Source organism: Hyla sarda, chromosome 5 (genome assembly GCF_029499605.1).
Source record: "Hyla sarda isolate aHylSar1 chromosome 5, aHylSar1.hap1, whole genome shotgun sequence".
NCBI lineage: Eukaryota > Metazoa > Chordata > Amphibia > Anura > Hylidae > Hyla > Hyla sarda.
Window position 1 is genome coordinate 294,663,806 of NC_079193.1, and position 25,589 is coordinate 294,689,394.

Genomic DNA, 25,589 nt, shown 5'->3' on the forward strand with positions numbered 1-25,589 from the left:
ATTCAAAGTAAGAAAATGATACATACGTTCTCTGAAGAAAAGGATCCTTCATTGAATGACAATATGAGTATTGTGTGTTATAGTGACATTAGCTCATCGGAGGAACAGGAAAACATGATATAACTGAAGAACCACAACAAAGAATGAACAACTTAAAGCCTACTGGAACTGAGGAACTTCAAAATGGTAAATCTACCACCTGGGATAGTCAGTCAATTCCAACAGCCAGTGGTCAGTACCCACAGTTCCCTGTTTCTGCTAGTCCTTGGCAATATTCCTTTTATTACTGGTATCAACATGGCAATGATGCTGGGAGAGTAACTCAAGGATACCCACATGTTCCCTACAATACACAGTCAATGTATGGAGACCATATAGTGGCTGGTTGACACAACCTGGAGGTGGCTGAAGCATGAGGAGACCACATAGTGTCTAAATGGCACAGCCTGGAGTTGGCTGGAGCATGAAGAGGGACAATATAGTGTCTGAATGGCACACCCTGGAGTTGGCTAAAGCTGGAGAAGACCATATAGTTGCTGAATGACACAGCCTGGAGCTGAAAGCAGCATGAGTAGACACTAGGGCCTAAGATTAAAAGATGAATTTTGAAATTCAAATTGAAGATTTAGGGTAGCTAGTGCTACCATTAACATTTTTTAGGCCCAGGCCCAGCAGCATCAGTAAACCATATATTTTCTGAATGACACAGCCTGTAGTTGGCTGAAGCATGAGGAAACCATTGAAATTTAAGATTTTAAATAGAAATGTAAGATTTTCAACTTGAAATTGAGGATTTTGAAATTGAAATTTTAACTCCCAAGTTTTAGTGTCCTGGGCCCTGGCGTGTGGGTACAGAGGACCAAATCTAAAAAGGAGTCACATGTCACATGGCAGCACAATGACAGAGCCTGGAGGTGGAATCAGTATGAGGAGAACGTATAGTGGTTGAATGGCACAGCCTTGAGTTGGCTGAAGCATGAGAAGAGACCATATAGTGGCTGAATGAGACAGCCTGGAGTTTGTGGCAGCATGAAGAGACCATATAGTGTTTGAATGGCACAGCCTGTAGTTGGCGGCAGATGAGGAGACAATAGGGCTTCACAAATCCTAAGATTAAAAGATGAAGCTAGTGCTACCATAAAAAAATTTTTAGGTAATGTCCCAGGCCCAGCAGTATCAGTAAACCATAAAGTGGCTGAATGGCACAGCCTTGAGTTGGCGGCAGTATGAGTTGAACAGTTAGTGGCTGAATGGCACAGCCTGGAGTTGGAGGCAGCATGAGTAGAACATATAGTGGTTTAATGGCACAGCCTGGAGTTGGCGGCAGCATGAGTAGACCATATAGCGGCTGAATGGCACGGCCTGGAGTTGGCATCAGCATGAGTAGAACATATAGTAGCTAAATGGCACAGCCTGAAGTTGGTGGATGCATGAGTAGAACCGTTGACTGGGGGTATCAGATGTAACTTGTGATGAAGTGGATGACCATGCAAATCAATCGATGATGGCAGATGGGTTGCTGGTCGAGACACGACTGCTTGCTGATACCGGGAGCTCAGGCCTCTCACTTCGGCTTCTGCTGCCACTTGTCCCTAGTCTGCTGAGACCTCTTTCTGATAAATTTAGTCCTCTGCCAGTCCTCTGTGCACATTGCCTGGTGAAATGCCCTTTACGGGCAAGAAACGCGTTGTTTATTGTGCTTTAAATAAATCTTATGAAGTGAACTCACGAATACCGTCATCTTCCTTCAACTGTAACTGCGCCCGATGAAGATCTACTTTCATCTCTGCCACTTTGCTGCGATTGTGAACTGTGAGCGAGGACTTGACCGGAGGATCTGGGCTGCATACAGAGCATTGTCTGTCAATACGCCATATGGTGTTGTGCTCTCAGCGCAACATCCTGTGGTAAGTGTAAGTCTTTACGCCTGCCAAATATTTTACAGTACCGCACTAGGGGCACGTTTGCCTTTTTCTCTTTGCACATCCTGGCACTTCTCTGCCTGACATACTTACTGTGTATATGAGGGAAGTACAGTATTTGTATAGAACAGCAGCAGGTGTGTACTTTTGGCTGTCCTTTCACAGTATCTAGGCCCTTGACACATTAACAGGTACAAAATAGTACACTACTTAGATGTAGGTATGTGGTATGCACTTATGTGGGTATAAAAAATGCGCTACAGTACACTTAAAAAAGTATTTGAGTACAACACCAGCCATGAGTACTTTTGCCTGGCCTTTCACAGTATCATAATATAATACATTATAACTTGTTCTTCAATAAGGGAATCTCTCGAGGGGCCACAAAAACAATGAACTTTAAGTAGGCAAAGTTCGATCAACTCAGAGAAGCCCTTTACAATATGAAATGGGATAGTGTCCTCAAAAACAAGAAAACTGACACAAAATGGGAGACTTTTAAAAATATCTTAAATTCTCACTGTAAAAAGGGTCAGAAATAAAAGAAAACCAATATGGATGAACAAAAATGTTAAGGGGGCAATAAATGACAAAAATAAAGCATTTAAACTACTAAAACAGGTCGGCAGTGAAGAAGCATTAAAAAACTATAGAGAAAAATATAAAATATGTAAAAAAAAATGATAAAAGACACAAAAATAGACACAGAAAGACTTATTGCCAAAGAGAGTAAAACTAACCCCAAAATGTTTTTTTTTACTATATAAATAGCAAAAAGGTTAAAAATGAAAGTTTTGGCCCTTTAAAAAAATGATGAGGAAGAAATTATAGACGGGGATCAGGAAAAAGCAAATATACTAAACAAATTCTTCTCCACTGTATTCACAGAGGAAAATGAAATGCCAGGTGAAATACAGCGAGATAAGGTAAACTCCCCAGTACAGGTCACCTATCTAACCAGGGAGGAAGTATAGTGCCGCCTACAAAAAGTCTGAAAGCAATAAAAGAAAAAACTGGGGAGCGGCTACAGTTTCAATTCTATGACCATACAGTTCTCACTCGAGGAACAGAAAAAAAAAAAAAAACACACTCTGTGAGTGGCCAAAAAACAGACCACTCACAACTTTATCTTGCGTTTCATTATTGTTTTAGAATAAGGAGAACTCCTGTGGTTGCCGCTGCACTCCTCTCTGGTGGAATATCACCACCTGATCTATACACTGGAATGAAAGGAAAAAAAACACGAGGAGCGGACACACCTATGTTCTATATGTCTGCATACACACTTTGAATACTTTCACAGGTGGAACTTACTTCACCAAGGGGAGCTGAGTCCGTCCTGCTCCCCTCGTGCCGGTGAATTTGTGGAAAACACCCGCATACAGGTGAGCTTCAGGTTTCTCCCTTCTTTTCTTTCTTAGGCTGAAATGGGGATCGTGGCTCCAAAATGCTATGTGAGCCGAGACTAATAATAAAAGTACAATTTATTTATAACAAACATAACACTATTTATCCGACACGTTGCGGAGTTGCCTCCTTCCTCAGGGATAACCAAATCACAAATGAGTCCTGCTATTTCTACTCTGAAAAAAAACACTCCCACCGGAATTGACATCTGCACTAAGGTGTAGATTTAACAGAACAAATGATGCACATAAAATTTTCCCCATACCAAATTCATACCCGTTCAAATATCTCATTAAAACCATTAGGAATTAGCTTATCTAACCTAAATATATAAAAGTTTTCTCTTTTACATAGTGTTGAAAACCTCCTTAGACTTTTTTCTACCTGCTCTATAGGGATCACTGTCAGGAGTTCAGGATCTGCATTATGCGCTTCAGAGAAGTGCCTGGGATACACTATGTTTTGTGTAGCGGTGTCGGATATTAAACCTATGGGAGTTTAGTCTTTTCCTTAAAGTTTGTGATGTCCTCCCTACATATTGAATGCCACATGGACACTCTAACACATATATGACGCAATCAGAGCTACATTTTAGAGATGATTTTATTATTATTTCCTCTCCAGTGGATTTACTAATGATAGACTTTGCACCTTGTTTAATGCTATTGCACGTCCCACAATTTTTATGTCCCCATTTATGAACTCCTTGTTCCAGACTTTTCACATTTTTATTTTCTTTTTTATTTATACAGGGATAGGAGGGAGAAATTTGCAGAGAGATCGTTTTTGCTCTTCTATAGATAAATCTTGGTCTATCTTTATTTTCTCCCAAGGCTTCTTTTAAAAAAGGGTCACTTTCTAAAATATTCCAGTATTTAAAAAAAAAAAAATTCTATCTGTTTGGTGTTGCTGGAGTTACGGGAAACAAATGCTGTTTCGTATTTTTCAGTTTTTTGTGGTTTATTTTTTTGGCCTAATCTTTGATTATCTATTTGATCCTTTTGTTTTATTTGATCAGCTTTCCGTCTAGCTCCTTTTACTATCTGTAGTGGATAATTTATTTACAAAAAACGGTCCTCTATAATTTTAGCTTGGATTTTATATTCTGTTTCTTCTGTACAATTCCTTTTTATTCTTGTCAATTGCCCAAACGGGATATTCGTTTTCCAGCTTTTTAAATGCTCGCTCTTGAAGTGCAAATAGCCATTTGCATCCACTATTTTAAAGTGAGTCCTAGTGGGGCATAATTTATTTTTAATAAAAATTTCCAGGTCTAAAAAAGTAATACTCTCCTTACTAATATTTTCTGTAAATTTGATTACCCAATCATTTTGAGTAATACTGTTAAAAAATTCATTTTTTTTACTGCCTTGCCATACAATAATAAGATCATCAATATATATCCCCATGTATAGATTTTCAAAAACCGGTGCGCATTTCGCGCCCATTGCCGTATCATTATGCTGTAAAAAAAAATTCATCATTAAAAACAATAACAAATTTTGTAACAATAAAATCCCAACTTTCTCTAATAAAAGCTTTTTGTGTTTCTGGCATTATCAGATCCTCTTTTAAAATGACTGCAATTATTTGTACTCCTTTTTTCATATATGTGTTAGAGTGTCCATGTGGCATTCAATATGTAGGGAGGACATCACGAACTTTAAGGAAAAAACTAAACTCCCATAAACTCCACTTCTCTGTAGAACATAATGCAGATCCTGAACTCCTGACAGTGATCCCTATAGAGCAGGTAGAAAAAAGTCTAAGGAGGTTTTCAACACTATGTAAAAGCAAAAGTTGTTATATATTTAAGTTAGATACGCTAATTCCTAATGGTTTTAATGAGATGTTCGAACGGGTATGAATTTGGTATGGGGAAAATTTGATGTGCATCATTTGATCCGTTAAAGCTACACCTTAGGTGCAGATGTCAATTCCGGTGGGAGTGTTTTTTTTCAGAGTAGAAATAGCAGGACTCATTTGTGATTTGGTTATCCCTGAGGAAGGAGGCAACTCCACAATGTGACGGATAAATAGTGTTATGTTTGTTTTAAATTAATTGTACTTTTATTATTAGTCTCGGTTCATGCAGAATTTTTGGGCCAGGATCCCCATTTCAGCCTTAAAAAGAAAAGAAGGGAGAAACCTGAAGCTCACCTGTATGCAGGCGTTTTCCACAAGCTCACTTGCACGAGGGGAGCAGGACGGACTCAGCTCCCCTCGGTGAAGTAAGTTCCACCAGTGAAAGTATTCAAAGTGTGTATGCAGACATATAGAACATAGGTGTGTCCGCTCCCCGTTGTGTTTTTTTGCCTACAAAAAATCAAAATAGACAAATCACCAGGTCCAGATGGCATTCACCCCCGTGCTCTAAAGGAATTAAGTAATGTAATAGACAGACCCCTATTTTTAATTTTCAGGGACTCTACAGTAACAGGGACTTTTCCCCAGGACTGGCACATGGCAAATGTGGTGCCAATATTTAAAAAGGGGTCAAAAGGTGACCCTGGGAATTATAGGCCTGTTAGTTTAACCTCCGTTGTATGTAAATTGTTTGAGGGTTTTCTAAGAGATGCTATTTTGGTGTATCTTGATAAAAATAAATGTATGACTCCATATCAGCATGGCTTTATGAGGGATCGGTCCTGTCAAACTATCCTGATCTGCCTTTATGAGGAGGTGAGCTCCAGACTGGACCAGGGGAAATCGCTGGATGTCGTATATCTGGATTTTTCCAAAGCATTTGATACAGTGCCACATAAAAGGTTGGTTCATAAAATGAGAAGAATTGGGCTGGGGGAAAATGTGTGTAAGTGGGTAAGTAACTGGCTCAGTGATAGGAAACAGAGGGTGGTTATTAATGGTACTTATTCTAATTGGGTGACTGTTACTAGTGGGGTACCACAGGGCTCAGTCTTGGGACCTATTCTATTTAATATATTCATTAATGACCTTGTAGAGGGGGTTGAATAGTAATGTAGCACTCTTTGCAGATGATACTAAACTCTGTAAAGCGGTAAACACTATAGAGGATGGCTCTGGATAGGTTGGAGGTTTGGGCTGGGAAGTGGCAGATGAGGTTCAGCACTGATAAATGTAAGGTTATGCACATGGGAAAGAAAAATCCAGGGATTATGTATTAAATGGGAGAACACTTTGAACGACTGACATGGAAAAGGACTTAGGAGTCTTAGTTAATAGTACAGTTAGTTGTAGTGACCAGTGTCAGGCAGCTGCTGCCAAGGCAAATAAAATCATGGGGTGAATCAATAGGGGTATAGATGCCCACAACAAGGAAATAATTCTACCACTGTACAAATCCCTAGTCATACCACACATAGAATACTGTGTACAGTACTGGGCACCAGTGTACAAGAAAGATATAGTGGAGCTGAAGAGGGTTCAAAGACGGGCAACCAGGGTAATACGGGGAATGGGAGGACTACAGTGCCCAGAAAGATTATTAGAATTTGAATTATTTATAGAGATGAGCGAATCAAAGCTGACAAACCTGAATTTGTTACGAGTTTCATGAAATATTTGATTTGCAACGAACGTGAATATCAACATAATTCTATTGCGCAAATCCCTTAATTAAACTCCATTTAAAGCGGTGTAGGATTCAAGGCATCTAAAATTGCGGATCTACATGTCAATACATGAGGCAAGGAATGCTGGGAAGGCACGTAGGAGAGGCGGGAAGGGAAGTAGGCGGGATGACCCTGAATCACATGCAGGATACAGCCCCTGTGATGTCACAGCCCTATATATTCGGCAGCCATTTTGCAGCTCGTCACATCATTCATTACACTGCATACAGATATCATGGACATTGCTGTGTGTGTGTGTTACACAAAAAAACTCATTCCAGCAGCGTTTCATATCCTAGTCACATCAGCGTTCTGGTGGACAGAGAGCAGTGTTTTTTTCACCGAAAAGGATTTTTACTGCAGCTGCAGGCATTAACCTCCCAGTCAATTTCTTCCCCATTGTATTACAGAGAGGGTCAGATAGCTGTGTGTTGCCTCATACATTTCAACAAGCTGCCTCAACTTCATAAACCTTAGCAGAGGAGGCAGGAATAAGTTTTCAGCGCAATTCAGTGTCTTTGTTCCACAAAAAATCTTCTGCTAGTTATACTAGTCTGTAGATGGTATAATACACAGCAGTCGATTCCTAATAGTCTTTTGCAATTTTGTATTTAGTTCACAGTTTTTTTTTTTTGGCTGCAGCACTGTTTTATACTGCTGGTGTTTTACAAAAATAATTTTTTTTAAGGGTGCTGTAGTGCATTTTTCTGCCCTCATAAGTGCATACCACATACGCACATTTAAGTAGTGTACTGTTTTGTACCTGTTAATCTGTCAAGCGCCAACATACTGTGAAAGGACAGACCAAAGTAATCACCGGCTGGTGTTTTACAAAAATACAGCATTTAGGTGTACTGTAGCTAATTTTTACTTTTTTAAGTGTACTGTAGAGCATTTTTCTGCCCTCATCAGTGCATACCACAAACATACATCAAAGTAGTGTACAATTTTGTACCTGTTAATCTGTCAAGGGCCTAGATACTGTAAAATATGAGCGAAAGCCAAGCTCAGGATGTGCAGTAAAACTTAACTTTTAATTAGTTAAAGTTAATAAAATACTAGAAGACAAGTGATGTGTAATGATACGGTCAAAATAAATACTGGTCAGTCCTTGGGCTCTGCAGGGCCCAGCCAGCCCAGTCTGACCTTTCACCTAGGGTGCGCATAAGAGTAACACCACAGGGTGAGCAATTTCATATACCACAACGCGTTTCTACCTACTGGTTTATAGCAGGTGTCATCAGGAGGTATCAACAATAATAGCAAGTATAGAGACCGACATACTAGGACTTATAGTGTATGGTCCTATGTAGAACTAATATACTGTTAAGAACCAGACCTCTAATAGGATAAGTGACACAGTTTTTAGTGATCAGGGAGCCTGCAAAAGAAAAAGCACATAACTCTCCCTACTATGTTGCTCAGTTTGAGCTAATTCACAATGTGACATGAGATCATATCCGTGAATCCTGTGGGGGAGAAAGGCTATCCCTAATGGTCACTGTCACGATGCCGGCTGGCAGGTGGTGGATCCTCTGTGCCAGAGAGGGATTGGCGTGGACCGTGCTAGAGGATCGGTTCTAAGTCACTACTGGTTTTCACCAGAGCCCGCCGCAAAGCGGGATGGTCTTGCTGCGGCGGTAGTGACCAGGTCGTATCCCCTAGCAACGGCTCAACCTCTCTGGCTGCTGAAGATAGGCGCGGTACAAGGGAGTAGACAGAAGCAAGGTCGGACGTAGCAGAAGGTCGGGGCAGGCAGCAAGGATCGTAGTCAGGGGCAACGGCAGAAGGTCTGGAATCACAGGCAAGGAACACACAAGGAACGCTTTCACTGGCACTAGGGCAACAAGATCCGGCGAGGGAGTGAAGGGGAAGTGAGGTGATATAGGGAAGTGCACAGGTGTAAACACTAATTGGAACCACTGCACCAATCAGCGGTGCAGTGGACCTTTAAATCGCAAAGACCCGGCGCGCGCGCGCCCTAGGGAGCGGGGCCGCGCGCGCCGGGACAGAACTGACGGGGAGCGAGTCAGGTACGGGAGCCGGGGTGCGCATCGCGAGCGGGCGCTACCCGCATCGCGAATCGCATCCCGGCCGGAGGTGGTAACGCAGCGCCCCGGGTCCGTGGAACCGACCGGGGCGCTGCAGTGAGGGAAGTGTAGCGAGCGCTCCGGGGAGGAGCGGGGACCCGGAGCGCTCGGCGTAACAGTACCCCCCCCCTTGGGTCTCCCCCTCTTCTTGGGGCCTGAGAACCTGAGGATCAGACTTTTGTCCAGGATATTGTCCTCAGGTTCCCAGGACCTCTCTTCTGGACCACAACCCTCCCAATCCACTAAAAAAAAAGTTTTTCCTCTGACTTTTTTAGAGGCCAAGATTTCTTTGACAGAGAAGATGTCCGAGGAGCCGGAAACAGGAGTGGGAGGAACAGATTTAGGAGAAAAACGGTTGAGGATGAGAGGTTTAAGAAGAGAGACGTGAAAGGCATTAGGGATACGAAGAGAAGGAGGAAGAGTTTTTTTGTAGAAGGACAGCTCCAGCTCCCACTGAGGAGGCATCAACCTCCAATAGGAAGGGTTTAGATGGGTCAGGTCTGGAGAGCACGGGAGCCGAAGAAAAGGCAGACTTGAGTCGTTTAAAGGCGTCTTCCGCTTGAGGAGGCCAAGACTTGGGATCGGCATTTTTTTTTGTTAAAGCCACAATAGGAGCCACAATGGTAGAAAAATGTGGAATAAATTGCCTGTAATAATTGGCGAACCCCAAAAAACGTTGGATGGCACGGAGTCCGGAGGGGCGTGGCCAATCTAAGACGGCAGAGAGTTTGTCTGGGTCCATTTGTAGTCCCTGGCCAGAGACCAAGTATCCTAGAAAAGGAAGAGATTGGCATTCAAACAGACATTTCTCTATTTTGGCATAGAGTTGATTATCACGAAGTCTCTGAAGAACCATACGGACATGCTGGCGGTGTTCTTCAAGATTGGCAGAAAAAATCAGGATATCGTCCAGATATACAACAACACAGGAGTATAGGAGATCACGAAAAATTTCATTAACAAAGTCTTGGAAGACGGCAGGGGCGTTGCATAGACCAAAGGGCATGACCAGATACTCAAAGTGTCCATCTCTGGTGTTAAATGCCGTTTTCCATTCATCCCCCTCTCTGATGCGGATGAGATTATAAGCACCTCTTAAGTCCAGTTTGGTAAAAATATGGGCACCTTGGAGACGATCAAAGAGTTCAGAGATGAGGGGTAGGGGGTAGCGGTTCTTAACCGTGATTTTATTAAGACCGCGGTAGTCAATGCAAGGACGTAGAGAGCCATCTTTTTTGGACACAAAGAAAAATCCGGCTCCGGCAGGAGAGGAGGATTTGCGGATAAAGCCCTTTTTTAAATTTTCCTGGATGTACTCAGACATAGCAAGAGTCTCTGGGGCGGACAGAGGATAGATTCTGCCCCGGGGTGGAGTAGTGCCCGGGAGGAGGTCAATGGGACAATCATAAGGCCTGTGAGGAGGTAGAGTCTCAGCTTGTTTTTTGCAAAAAACGTCCGCAAAGTCCATATAGGCCTTAGGGAGACCGGTTACATGAGGAAGCACAGGGACACGGCAAGGTTTACTGGGAACCGGTTTTAAGCAGTCCTTGGAACAAGAGGGCCCCCAACTCTTGATCTCCCCAGTGGACCAATCCAGGATTGGGGAATGGAGTTGAAGCCAGGGAAGTCCAAGAAGGATTTCAGAAGTGCAATTGGGGAGGACCAACAGTTCAATCCTCTCGTGATGAGATCCGATGCGCATTAGAAGGGGCTCCGTGCGGAAACGTATAGTACAGTCCAATCTTTCATTGTTTACACAATTGATGTAGAGGGGTCTGGCGAGACTGGTCACCGGGATGTTGAACCTGTTGACGAGAGAGGCCAAGATAAAATTTCCTGCAGATCCAGAGTCCAAGAAGGCCACAGCAGAGAAGGAGAAGGCAGAGGCAGACATCCGCACAGGCACAGTAAGACGTGGAGAAGCAGAGTAGACATCAAGGACTGTCTCACCTTTGTGCGGAGTCAGCGGACGTCTTTCCAGGCAGGGAGGACGGATAGGACAATCCTTCAGGAAGTGTTCGGTACTAGCACAGTACAGGCAGAGATTCTCCATACGGCGTCGTGTCCTCTCTTGGGGTGTCAGGCGAGACCGGTCGACCTGCATAGCCTCCACGGCGGGAGGCACAGGAACAGGTTGCAGGGGACCAGAGGAGAGAGGAGCCGGGGAGAAGAAACGCCTCGTGCGAACAGAGTCCATATCCTGGCGGAGCTCCTGACGCCGTTCGGAAAAACGCATGTCAATGCGAGTGGCAAGATGGATGAGTTCATGTAGGTTAGCAGGGATTTCTCGTGCGGCCAGAACATCTTTAATGTTGCTGGATAGGCCTTTTTTAAAGGTCGCGCAGAGTGCCTCATTATTCCAGGATAATTCTGAAGCAAGGGTACGGAACTGTACGGCATACTCGCCAACGGAAGAATTACCCTGGACCAGGTTCAACAGGGCAGTCTCAGCAGAAGAGGCTCGGGCAGGTTCCTCAAAGACACTTCGAATCTCCGAGAAGAAGGAGTGTACAGAGGCAGTGACGGGGTCATTGCGGTCCCAGAGCGGTGTGGCCCAAGCCAGGGCTTTTCCAGACAGCAGGCTGACTACGAAAGCCACCTTAGACCTTTCAGTGGGGAACTGGTCCGACATCATCTCCAAGTGTAATGAACATTGGGAAAGAAAGCCACGGCAAAACTTAGAGTCCCCATCAAATTTATCCGGCAAGGATAGTCGTATTCCAGAAGCGGCCACTCGCTGCGGAGGAGGTACAGGAGCTGGCGGAGGAGATGATTGCTGGAGCTGTGGTAGTAACTGTTGTAGCATAACAGTCAGTTGAGACAGCTGTTGGCCTTGTTGCGCAATCTGTTGTGACTGCTGGGCGACCACCGTGGTGAGGTCAGCGACAACTGGCAGAGGAACTTCAGCGGGATCCATGGCCGGATCTACTGTCACGATGCCGGCTGGCAGGTGGTGGATCCTCTGTGCCAGAGAGGGATTGGCGTGGACCGTGCTAGAGGATCGGTTCTAAGTCACTACTGGTTTTCACCAGAGCCCGCCGCAAAGCGGGATGGTCTTGCTGCGGCGGTAGTGACCAGGTCGTATCCCCTAGCAACGGCTCAACCTCTCTGGCTGCTGAAGATAGGCGCGGTACAAGGGAGTAGACAGAAGCAAGGTCGGACGTAGCAGAAGGTCGGGGCAGGCAGCAAGGATCGTAGTCAGGGGCAACGGCAGAAGGTCTGGAATCACAGGCAAGGAACACACAAGGAACGCTTTCACTGGCACTAGGGCAACAAGATCCGGCGAGGGAGTGAAGGGGAAGTGAGGTGATATAGGGAAGTGCACAGGTGTAAACACTAATTGGAACCACTGCACCAATCAGCGGTGCAGTGGACCTTTAAATCGCAAAGACCCGGCGCGCGCGCGCCCTAGGGAGCGGGGCCGCGCGCGCCGGGACAGAACTGACGGGGAGCGAGTCAGGTACGGGAGCCGGGGTGCGCATCGCGAGCGGGCGCTACCCGCATCGCGAATCGCATCCCGGCCGGAGGTGGTAACGCAGCGCCCCGGGTCCGTGGAACCGACCGGGGCGCTGCAGTGAGGGAAGTGTAGCGAGCGCTCCGGGGAGGAGCGGGGACCCGGAGCGCTCGGCGTAACAGTCACTAATATGTCACACATGGTCTGTAGCAGATCTCAGCAGAGTTCCCGATTTCCACCTGTGGAAAAGAGATATAGAAATACTGATATTGAGATCTATGCCTGTGGAGAAAAGTTCAGTGCTGTACAGAGACAGACTGAGGGACTCACGGTTAGCTGGTCTGTGTGGCGTGTAGACGCTTCCCTGTCTGTAACAGGGTACCAGAGGTGTCCGGGTCCTTTCGCCTACTGCGGCGAAAGCTGGCGTCTGACGTCACTTCCGCCAGCAGTGCTGCTTTATACAGCGCGGCGCGCCCCGCCCCCCGTGACGCAGAAGGGAGGCGTGCGTATCAGTAAGTAAACAGATACACGCGCTGTCATTAATACTTAGCAGATGCTGGTACGGTGACGGTTTAAGGATATCGGCATTGTTTTATGGCACAATGGTAAGTATCATAGACTAGAGACTCGTCAACAGAGGCCGGACAACCTTATAATAGTGGGACTTATAAAGCTGATGGAGTGATAATTCTCACATCAGTTACTCAAATCTGATAGGATCGGCAATGGTGTGTATTTCCGGTCCTAGGTATTTAAGTAGGGATTCGTTAGTTGATCAGGGATGTAATCCCGAACATGCAAGGAGACAGCTCTAAATAGAGATAAAGCAAGCATCCAGGAGATCCTTAATATCCACCGGCCCCAAGACAGGTGTTAATAGTACAAAAATGTAAAATATATAAAGATATATAGAAATATGTAGTGCATGCGATGTGGCAATAGCAGGAGGGGGGGTTCCCTATTAGATAAGAGGGAGGGATATATCATGGCCCTAGGGAACCTACTCTGTCCCTAATTAACCCTATTATGGGGACCTAAAGCCTAGGCGGGGTGGCCGCCCTAAAAAGGGCGGTCCCGCACAGGAACCTCCTACACTGTCCTATTATACCCTGTCGAGGGGTGGAGGTGATGATAACTCCTCATCGACCAACTAAGGTCGTCCCTGACTGCCTAGATAATCACCCCAAACATTATTGCCAGATCGCATTATAAAAAACATGAGAATTGTAGCTGCTCATTTAGACCCCTAGGTGCAACAGAGTCCAAGAGGTAGATCCATCTGCACTCTTTTTGTAGAAGGAGCCTATCCGTATTGCCCCTTCTATCTGATGGTATCACTCTCTCTATCCCCACAAATTTAATTTCACTCATTGCCCCTTCATGTACTGAGTTAATATGTAGGTCTACCGATGTATCTCGCATATTGCGTATGTCGCCTACATGTTCTAAAACTCTCTTTTTGAGGGGACGGATGGTTTTGCCTACGTAGAGCAAAGGGCATGTACATACTGCTACATAGATTACATATGGAGTGGAGCAATTAATAAATTGTTTAACCTTGTGGGGGGGGGACGATGGGACTACTGATGTTTTCAAGATGTATTAACAAGCGCGGCAGTGTCCGCACTGAAAACATCCCTGTGGGGTTTGATGTTTCCCCAACCATGTTTGTCCCTGTGGGTTTTGGTTTTGCAGATGGCTGTGGACCAACAAGTCACCCAGACTTTTTCCTCGTCTGTACGTTATCTCTGGTGTAATTCCCACTATGTCATGGAGGTCAGGATCCATTCTGAGAACTTCCCAGTGACGGTTAATAATTTCCCTTATTGGAATTGCACATTTATCATAAGTGGCAATGATCCTAGCTGGTTGTCGTTCAGTTGAGGCACCTGGTCTTGGGGTGAGTAGCTCGGATCTCGGCCTGAATGCTGCGTCTCTATATGCTTGATTGAGAATGTGCTGGGGATAACCCCTTTCTCTAAATCGTGACATCATATCCTTTGCTTCTGTCCTAAACTCAGTTATTTTAGAACAGTTTCTCCTGAGGCGGAAGAACTGTCCCTTCGGGATCCCCCTCTTGAGGGGGCCCGGGTGGCAGCTCTCCCACCTCAGGAGACTGTTAGTTGATGTCTTTTTCTTGTGGATAGTACTTTGTAGTGTAAAGTCAGAGTCAATAAAGATCTTGATATCCAAAAACGCCAGTTCTTTTGTCTGTGTTTCATAAGTAAAAAACAGTCCTAGATTATTTTTATTAAGGGCTTCAACCAAGTGGCCAAATTTTTCTGCCGTGTCATTCCACAGAACGAAAACATCATCTATAAACCTTAGCCACATCATGGCAGATTCACAGAAGTGCTCCCGCTCGTCCTGGAACAGGGTGGTTGCCTCCTACCAGCCCAGGGTAAGGTTTGCGTAACTGGGGGCACAGGGGCTCCCCATCGCGGTTCCCCTGAGCTGGTGGTAGAAGCGTCCCTGAAAATGAAAGTAATTCCTAGTTAAAGTGAATTGGAGTAGCTGAATGACCAGCTGGTTATGCTCCTGGTATTGAGAACCTCGTGTACTTAAATAGTGTTCTACAGCCCGCAAACCTATCGTATGGTGGATTGATGAGTATAGTGCCTCGACATCAAGACTAGCCAAGATGGTGGTCTCATTTACCACAATGCCTTCAATTCTTTTTAATAGGTCCATAGTGTCCCTGAGATATGACGGGAGGCTGAAGAGAAATTGACGCAGTATTTTGTCGAGGTAGATCCCAACGTTCTGCGTTAAGCTCCCCACCCCAGACACAATGGGTCGACCCTTAAGTGGAATTAGGCCTTTATGGACTTTGGGGAGCGCGTAGAACGTTGGGATCGTTGGTGTACTAGGGTACAAGAAATCAAACTCTTTTTTATCAATCAATTTTTTATGTAAAGCGGTATTGAGGATTTCTATAAGTTCCCTGCAGTAAGGCAGTGTGGGATCAGAGGGAACAATCTCATAGGTATCTCGATCATCAAGTAATCTCTTTACCATTCGTATGTACTTGGGTTTGTCCATGAGGACAATGTTGCCCCCTTTATCTGATGCTTTGATGACCAAATGATCATTTTTTTGTAATTCAAACAAAGCCCGTTTTTCTGAGTGTGACAGGTTATCCCTGTGTCCCATATTGGTAGGCATTTCCCCCAGATCCCTCTGCACCAACTGCAGGAAAACATCAATACAGGACGTGTCCGAGATCGGTGGAAAGGTTTTACTTTTAAGTCTAAGTTCCGTAAAGGGTCCTTCACCTTTTATCTGTTCACCCTCATCTAGGAGTCCAGTCAGTTGTCTAGCTACCACTAATTCCTCTTCAGTCAGACCATGATCAAGGCAAGTTCTCCTGTCCTTGATTTAAAAAAACTTGTGCCATTTCAACTTACGGACAAAGAGGTGGAGATCCTTAGTCCACTCAAATGGATCATGGTTGACCGAGGGGACAAATGACAGGCCTTTTAGGAGGACCTTAGTTTGGAGTTCTGTTAGGGTGATACTAGATAGATTGATTACTTGGGTCTGTTTGGAGGTTCCTACTGGCGATATTGGGGCCTGCGTGGGGGTGGTTGACGTAGCTGGTAGGGGTCCCTCTGATTGTGTTCTAAAAAAGGAGAGGAGGATGATGAGGATGGTTGCATTGGGCCACATGTTTGGTTGTTGTGTGTTCCCCTAGGTTCTCCCGTACCTCTCCCCCTTCTATTCTTCCCGTTGCCCCGATATGGTCCCCGCCTATGTGTTTGGGAGCCTCCCTCGGACTGGTCTGTATCTGAAGAGGTGATATCAGTTTCAGTGTCCCTGGATTGAGTGTTTTTCTCAAGGACACTGTAGGCTTTGTTTTCTTTAAAGTCGGCTAGGTCTCGGATAAACTGGGAATGTTTACGTTGTTTTAGTATGTATTGATGCTTTTCTATCTGATTTTGCAGTTGTGCCTCTTTGTTAGTGAATTCAGGATCTGTTTTGAAACGTAAGACTATTTCTTTCTGTTCATGCAATTTATTGGATACGTGTTCAAGATTAAATTTTTCAGCCTCCAGAAGGATGGTCATGAAGCGTAGGGATGAGGCCGTGGCCTCAGCCTCCCACTTTTTCAAGACTGTGGGGGTTCTCAATCTCTTAGATGGTAAAATTGGGAACCTCAAACCTCTGGGGACTATATTGTTCTTCAAATAGCTTTCAAACCCCTGGATTTCCCAAAAGGATGTAATGTGTTGTTTATATAGGTTCGTCAGCTCTTTGAAGGCTGACCGCATTGATGGGGTAAACTTAGGTTGGGAAAAATTATTTTCCGAGAATACGTCCCTCGCTTCAGTTGCCCAACTGTTGGTGTCTAAAGCCGTAGTAATAAACCCTGCCATTGATATATAATAATTCAAAATATGAATATAGCGCAAAAAATTATTATTGGGGTCCACGCATTCCCCAGGTTATAAGGAGCATCCAGCATCAAATTCAGAAAAATATGAGCGAAAGCCAAGCTCAGGATGTGCAGTAAAACTTAACTTTTAATTAGTTAAAGTTAATAAAATACTAGAAGAGTTTAAGTTTTACTGCACATCCTGAGCTTGGCTTTCGCTCATATTTTTCTGAATTTGATGCTGGATGCTCCTTATAACCTGGGGAATGCGTGGACCCCAATAATAATTTTTTGCGATATATTCATATTTTGGCCTAGATACTGTGAAAGGCCAGCCAAAAGTGCACACCTGCTGCTGTTCCAGACCAAAACTGTTTTAAGCGTAAGGAAACATATTGTACTCCAATCATATATGCAATAAGTATGTCAGGCAGAGAAGTGTCAGGATGTGGACAGAGGAGTGCCAGAGGCCTAAATCCTTCAGGCATAGGTCGCAGCAGTCTAGGGGCGAGTGGCAGCAGGAGTCATAGCGAGAGGCCTGAGCTCTCGGTATCAGCTAGCGGTTGAGTCTCGACCAGCAACCAATCTGCTGTCGTCGAATGGTTAACACAATCATCCACTTAATCACAAGTGACATCTGACAAACCCAATCAACAGTTGGTGAGTTCTTCAGACACAACCCTCAGTTGGCATGGCGCTGGAGCAGTCCCTGTCCACCCATTGCCTCTGTCCTATGCTGTTCCCTCCCCTAAAGAAGTATCTTATGCTGTGGGTTCAGCTCCACTATTCACTGAGGACGATCCAATAGAGGACAGTCAGCAGCTACTGCCAAGCCAAGAAGTGGAGGAGACATCCGCCATCCTGTCTAAGTTACTGGTGCTGTAGTCCCTCCGTTTTCAAGTGATGGACGCTGCACCTTTCAGAGAACTGATGGCTTGTGCCGAGCCGAGGTGGAGAGTACCAAGCCGTCATTTCTTTGCAAAGAAGGCAGTACCAGCTCTGCACAATTTTGTGGAAGAGAAGGTGGTCCAGTCCTTGAGCCTGACGGTGTGTTCCAAAGTGTACGGCAGCGCTGACGTCTGGAGCTGTAACTACGGTCAGGGACAATACATGTCCTTTACGGCTCACTGGGTGAATGTGGTTCCAGCACAGCCACAACCCCAACTTGGACAGGTCACGCCGCTTCCTCCTCCATGCTCTCAGCCCGTTGGTCCTGTGACAGTATCCTCAGCCTCCACTGCCCAGACAAGTCTTAGTGGCCCTTCAGCATACCATGTGTGCAGGGCACGGCGGTGTCACGCTGTTCTTCATATGGTTTGCCTTGGTGAAAAGAGTCACACAGGGGAGGAACTGCTTAAAGTCATTTGTAAAGAAATCGGAGCATGGCTTACTCCACGATAACTAGAAATGTTAACCATGGTGAGTGACAACGGGAAGAACATCTTGCATGCGCTGCGACTGGGAAGGCTGAGCCATGCGCCCTGCATGGCACACGTGTTCAATCTGGTTGAACACTTCCTGAAGTGAAGCAGTTCCTGAAGTGTTCCCCCCATTTGCAAGACATCCTAACAATGGGAAGGAAACTTTGCGTGCACTTCAGCCAGTCATACACCACAAAGTACACCCTCCTTGAGCTGCAGCACCAGAACAGTATCCCACAACATAGTCTGATTTGTGACCTTGCCACACGTTTAGAATTCAACCCTCCATATGTTGGACCGACTGTACAAACAGAGAAAATCCATCACCAATTTCTTGATGATCCAAGCGGATAGGAGTACTCCCCTGTATAACTTCAATGTGAACCAGTGGCAGCTCATACGTGACACCTGCCGTTTGCTCAGGCCCTTTGAGGAAGCCACACTATTAGTAAGTCGCCAGGATTACGGGATGAACATTCCACTGCTTCATTTCTTACAACACCTGTTGGAAATTATGGCTGGTCAGGGCACTGGAGACGTGGCGCCTACATCTCACGGCCACATGAGCCCTGTGGGGGCTTAACTGGAGGAGGGGGAGGGGCACAGTGGAGAACAGTTTAGGTTTCTTCAAATGGGCATTTTATCTAGTAATCTGACAGGAGAGGAGGAGCAGGAGCTGCCAGAGGAGCTAGAGGGTTATGAGGAAGGTAAGACAGAGGACCCAGACACACCGTGGCAGTATGCAGTGGAGATGGAGGCAGGGACTCCCTCCGAGTCACTTGCAGAAATGGCACAATGCATGCTCACCTCCTTGCATAGTGACAGCCGAATTGTCACCATTCGGCAGCAGGATGACTTCTGGATCTCCACCTTTTTGGACCCTTGCTACCGCCACAAAATAGGGGACTTTTTTACGCCCACTGAAATGGAGGACAAAATGACCTACTACAGAGGCATCCTATGTAGTCAGTAGGCTAATGCCTATCAGCGCCATTGTCCATCCACTCGCAGGTCTGAATCGGGGGCCCCCTGCGCTCACCTTCCACTGCCATGGCTGCTGGGGAGGGATGGGGTGGCAGGAGCAGTACCAGCTCCATCAGCAGCAGCCTGAGTCTACAGTAGTTTTCTTCACCTGCATAGTGAAGCAACTCATTAGCAGCAGGTACACCTGGAGCAGGACCTGAACCAACACACCTTGAAGATCCGCTGAAATTCTGGGCAGCCAAACTTGATTTGTGGCCGCAACTAGCAGAGTTTTACCTGGAAAATCTGTCCTTCCCAGCCAGTAGTGTGCCATCAGAGTGGGTGTATTGTGCAGGGGCCATAGTCACCCCAAAGGGAACTCGTCTATCCACGAAAAATGTGGAGAGACTGACCTTTGTGAAGATGAATGAGGCATGGATCAGCCAGTATTTCCAACCAGCAATGCCTAAAGCATGAGAGTAGATTGACCATTGTGCCACATCAACACTTCACAAATATGGATAGTGCCAAACAGATTTAAGGCACTGCTCCCCAGTTACAAACATTCCTCCGCATCAGATCTTTATTCACCCACCTTTGTCACCGGGTACTGGTATTGCCCCTCACTGCACCACTCTGTCACCGGGTCACTTTCAGGACTCCTGATGCTGCTTCCACCTCCAGGCTGTCTCATTTAGCCACTACATGGTCTTACTATATGGTCTCATCTCATGCTTCAGCCAACTCCAGGCTGTGTCATTCAGCAACTACATGGTTTAGTGATGCTGCTGGGCCTAGGATCTGTATATATATATGTTTATGGTAGCACTAGGTACCATGCATCTTCAATGGAAATTTAGAAATTCATATTTTATTCTTAGAGATTGTGAGGTCCTATTGTCTCCTCATCTGCCACCAACTCCAGGCTGTGCCATTCATACACTATATGGTCTCCCCATGCTGCCACAAACTCCAGGCAGTCATTCAGCCACTATATGGTCTCTTCTCATGTTTCAGCCAACTCCAGGCTGTGCCGTTCAGCCACTATATGGTCCCCTTCTACTGATGCCAACTCCAGCAAACCCAAATTGAAAAATCTTAAATTTCTATAAAAAATTCTTACATTTCAATGGTCTCCTGATTCTTCTGCCAACTCCAGGCTGTGCCAGACACTATATGGTCTCCTCATGCGTCAGTCACCTCCAGGCTGTGCCATTCAGCCACTATATGATCTCCTCATGCTTAAGCCAACTCCAGGCTGTGCCATCCAGCCACTATATAGTCTCCTCATGCTCCAGACTGTGCCATTCAGCCACTATATGGTCTCCTTATGCTTCAGCCAACTCCAGGCTGTGCCATTCAGCCACTGTATGGTCTCCTCCTACTGATGCCACCTCCAGGCCCATGTGATATGTGACTCCTTGTTAGATTTGGTCATTTGGACCTACACATCAGGGCCTGGAACACTAAAACTTTGGAGTTAAAAGTTCAATTTCAAAACCCTCAATTTCTATTTCAAATTCTTAAATTTCAATGATCTCCTCATGCTTCTGCCAACTCCAGGCTGTGCCATTTAGACACTATATGGCCTCCTCATTCTTCAGCCAGGCTGTTACATTCAGGCAATATATGGTTTACTGATGCTGCTGGGCCTGGGTCTGGGAATAAAAATGTTGTTATGGTAGCACTAGCTACCCAAAATCTTAAATTTCAGAATTAATCTTTTAATCTTAGGAATTGTAAAGCCCTATTCATGCAGCTGCCAACTCCAGGCTGTGCCATTCAGACACTGTATGGTCTCCTAATGCTTCAGCATACTCCAGGCTGTGTCATTCAGCCAATATATGGTTTACTAATGTTGCTGGGCCTGGGTCTGAGCCTAAACATTTTTTATGGCAGCACTAGTGTTACGCCTAGCGCTCCGGGTCCCCGCTCCTCCCCGGAGCGCTCACGGCGTCTCTCTCCCTGCAGCGCCCCGGTCAGTCCCGCTGACCGGGAGCGCTGCACTGACATGGCCGTCGGGGATGCGATTCGCACAGCGGGACGCGCCCGCTCGCGAATCGCATCCCATGTCACTTACCCGTCCCGGGCCCCTCCTGTCATGTGCTGGCGCGCGCAGCTCCGCTCTCTAGGGCGCGCGCGCACCAGCTCTCTGAGACTTAAAGGGCCAGTGCACCAATGATTGGTGCCTGGCCCAAATAGCTTAATTGGCTTCCACCTGCTCCCTGGCTATATCTGATCACTTCCCCTGCACTCCCTTGCCGGATCTTGTTGCCTTGTGCCAGTGAAAGCGTTTAGTGTGTCCAAAGCCTGTGTTTCCTGAACTCCTGCTATCCACCTTGACTACGAACCTTGCCGCCTGCCCCGACCTTCTGCTACGTCTGACCTTGCCTCTGCCTAGTCCTTCTGTCCCACGCCTTCTCAGCAGTCAGCGAGGTTGAGCCGTTGCTAGTGGATACGACCTGGTTGCTACTGCCGCAGCAAGACCATCCCGCTTTGCGGCGGGCTCTGGTGAACACCAGTAGCCTCTTAGAACCGGTCCACCAGCACGGTCCACGCCAATCCCTCGCTGACACAGAGGATCCACTACCTGTGAGCCGAATCGTGACAGTAGATCCGGCCATGGATCCCGCTGAGGTGCCGCTGCCAAGTCTCGCTGACCTTCCCACGGTGGTCGCTCAGCAATCGCAGCAGATTGCCCAACAAGGACAGCAGCTGTCGCAGTTGACCGCCATGTTACAGCAACTTCTGCCTCTGCTACAGCAGCAACCATCTCCTCCGCCAGCTCCTGCACCTCCTCCGCAGCGAGTGGCCGCTCCTAGCCTCCGCTTGTCCCTGCCGGACAAATTTGATGGGGACTCTAAACTCTGCCGTGGATTTTTGTCTCAGTGTTCCCTGCATATGGAGATGTTGTCGGACTTGTTTCCTACAGAACGGTCTAAGGTGGCGTTCGTAGTGAGCCTTCTTTCAGGAAAGGCCTTGTCTTGGGCTACACCGCTCTGGGACCGCAATGATCCTGCCACAGCCACATCAACACTTCACAAATATGGATAGTGCCAAACAGATTTAAGGCACTGCTCCCCAGTTACAAACATTCCTCCGCATCAGATCTTTATTCACCCACCTTTGTCACCGGGTACTGGTATTGCCCCTCACTGCACCACTCTGTCACCGGGTCACTTTCAGGACTCCTGATGCTGCTTCCACCTCCAGGCTGTCTCATTTAGCCACTACATGGTCTTACTATATGGTCTCATCTCATGCTTCAGCCAACTCCAGGCTGTGTCATTCAGCAACTACATGGTTTAGTGATGCTGCTGGGCCTAGGATCTGTATATATATATGTTTATGGTAGCACTAGGTACCATGCATCTTCAATGGAAATTTAGAAATTCATATTTTATTCTTAGAGATTGTGAGGTCCTATTGTCTCCTCATCTGCCACCAACTCCAGGCTGTGCCATTCATACACTATATGGTCTCCCCATGCTGCCACAAACTCCAGGCAGTCATTCAGCCACTATATGGTCTCTTCTCATGTTTCAGCCAACTCCAGGCTGTGCCGTTCAGCCACTATATGGTCCCCTTCTACTGATGCCAACTCCAGCAAACCCAAATTGAAAAATCTTAAATTTCTATAAAAAATTCTTACATTTCAATGGTCTCCTGATTCTTCTGCCAACTCCAGGCTGTGCCAGACACTATATGGTCTCCTCATGCGTCAGTCACCTCCAGGCTGTGCCATTCAGCCACTATATGATCTCCTCATGCTTAAGCCAACTCCAGGCTGTGCCATCCAGCCACTATATAGTCTCCTCATGCTCCAGACTGTGCCATTCAGCCACTATATGGTCTCCTTATGCTTCAGCCAACTCCAGGCTGTGCCATTCAGCCACTGTATGGTCTCCTCCTACTGATGCCACCTCCAGGCCCATGTGATATGTGACTCCTTGTTAGATTTGGTCATTTGGACCTACACATCAGGGCCTGGAACACTAAAACTTTGGAGTTAAAAGTTCAATTTCAAAACCCTCAATTTCTATTTCAAATTCTTAAATTTCAATGATCTCCTCATGCTTCTGCCAACTCCAGGCTGTGCCATTTAGACACTATATGGCCTCCTCATTCTTCAGCCAGGCTGTTACATTCAGGCAATATATGGTTTACTGATGCTGCTGGGCCTGGGTCTGGGAATAAAAATGTTGTTATGGTAGCACTAGCTACCCAAAATCTTAAATTTCAGAATTAATCTTTTAATCTTAGGAATTGTAAAGCCCTATTCATGCAGCTGCCAACTCCAGGCTGTGCCATTCAGACACTGTATGGTCTCCTAATGCTTCAGCATACTCCAGGCTGTGTCATTCAGCCAATATATGGTTTACTAATGTTGCTGGGCCTGGGTCTGAGCCTAAACATTTTTTATGGGAGCACTAGTGTTACGCCTAGCGCTCCGGGTCCCCGCTCCTCCCCGGAGCGCTCACGGCGTCTCTCTCCCTGCAGCGCCCCGGTCAGTCCCGCTGACCGGGAGCGCTGCACTGACATGGCCGTCGGGGATGCGATTCGCACAGCGGGACGCGCCCGCTCGCGAATCGCATCCCATGTCACTTACCCGTCCCGGGCCCCTCCTGTCATGTGCTGGCGCGCGCAGCTCCGCTCTCTAGGGCGCGCGCGCGCCAGCTCTCTGAGACTTAAAGGGCCAGTGCACCAATGATTGGTGCCTGGCCCAAATAGCTTAATTGGCTTCCACCTGCTCCCTGGCTATATCTGATCACTTCCCCTGCACTCCCTTGCCGGATCTTGTTGCCTTGTGCCAGTGAAAGCGTTTAGTGTGTCCAAAGCCTGTGTTTCCTGAACTCCTGCTATCCACCTTGACTACGAACCTTGCCGCCTGCCCCGACCTTCTGCTACGTCTGACCTTGCCTCTGCCTAGTCCTTCTGTCCCACGCCTTCTCAGCAGTCAGCGAGGTTGAGCCGTTGCTAGTGGATACGACCTGGTTGCTACTGCCGCAGCAAGACCATCCCGCTTTGCGGCGGGCTCTGGTGAACACCAGTAGCCTCTTAGAACCGGTCCACCAGCACGGTCCACGCCAATCCCTCGCTGACACAGAGGATCCACTACCTGTGAGCCGAATCGTGACAGTAGATCCGGCCATGGATCCCGCTGAGGTGCCGCTGCCAAGTCTCGCTGACCTTCCCACGGTGGTCGCTCAGCAATCGCAGCAGATTGCCCAACAAGGACAGCAGCTGTCGCAGTTGACCGCCATGTTACAGCAACTTCTGCCTCTGCTACAGCAGCAACCATCTCCTCCGCCAGCTCCTGCACCTCCTCCGCAGCGAGTGGCCGCTCCTAGCCTCCGCTTGTCCCTGCCGGACAAATTTGATGGGGACTCTAAACTCTGCCGTGGATTTTTGTCTCAGTGTTCCCTGCATATGGAGATGTTGTCGGACTTGTTTCCTACAGAACGGTCTACGGTGGCGTTCGTAGTGAGCCTTCTTTCAGGAAAGGCCTTGTCTTGGGCTACACCGCTCTGGGACCGCAATGATCCTGCCACAGCCACAGTCCAGTCCTTCTTCGCTGAAGTCCGGAGTGTCTTCGAGGAGCCAGCCCGAGCTTCTTCTGCCGAGACTGCCCTGTTGAACCTGGTCCAGGGTAATTCTTCAGTGGGCGAGTACGCCATCCAATTTCGTACTCTTGCTTCCGAATTATCATGGAATAACGAGGCTCTCTGCGCGTCCTTTAAAAAAGGCCTATCTAGTCGCATCAAGGATGTGCTGGCCGCACGAGAGATTCCTGCCAACCTGCAAGAACTTATCCATTTGGCCACCCGCATTGACATGCGTTTTTCTGAGCGACATCAAGAGCTCCGCCAGGAAAAAGACTTAGATCTCTGGGCACCTCTCCCACAGTATCCGTTGCAATCTACGCCTGGGCCTCCCGCCGAGGAGGCCATGCAAGTGGATCGGTCTCGCCTGACCCAGGAATAGAGGAATCGCCGTAGGGAAGAAAATCTTTGTCTGTACTGTGCCAGTACCGAGCATTTCTTGGTGGATTGCCCTATTTGTCCTCCACGTCTGGGAAACGCACGCACGCACCCAGCTCACGTGGGTGTGGCGTCTCTTGGTTCAAAGTCTGCTTCTCCACGTCTCACGGTGCCCGTGCGGATTTCTCCTTCAGCCAACTCCTCCCTCTCAGCCGTGGCCTGCTTGGACTCTGGTGCCTCTGGGAATTTTATTCTGGATTCTTTGGTGAATAAATTCCGCATCCCGGTGACCCGTCTCGTCAAGCCGATCTACATTTCCGCGGTCAACGGAGTCAGATTGGATTGCACCGTGCGTTACCGCACAGAACCCCTCCTGATGTGTA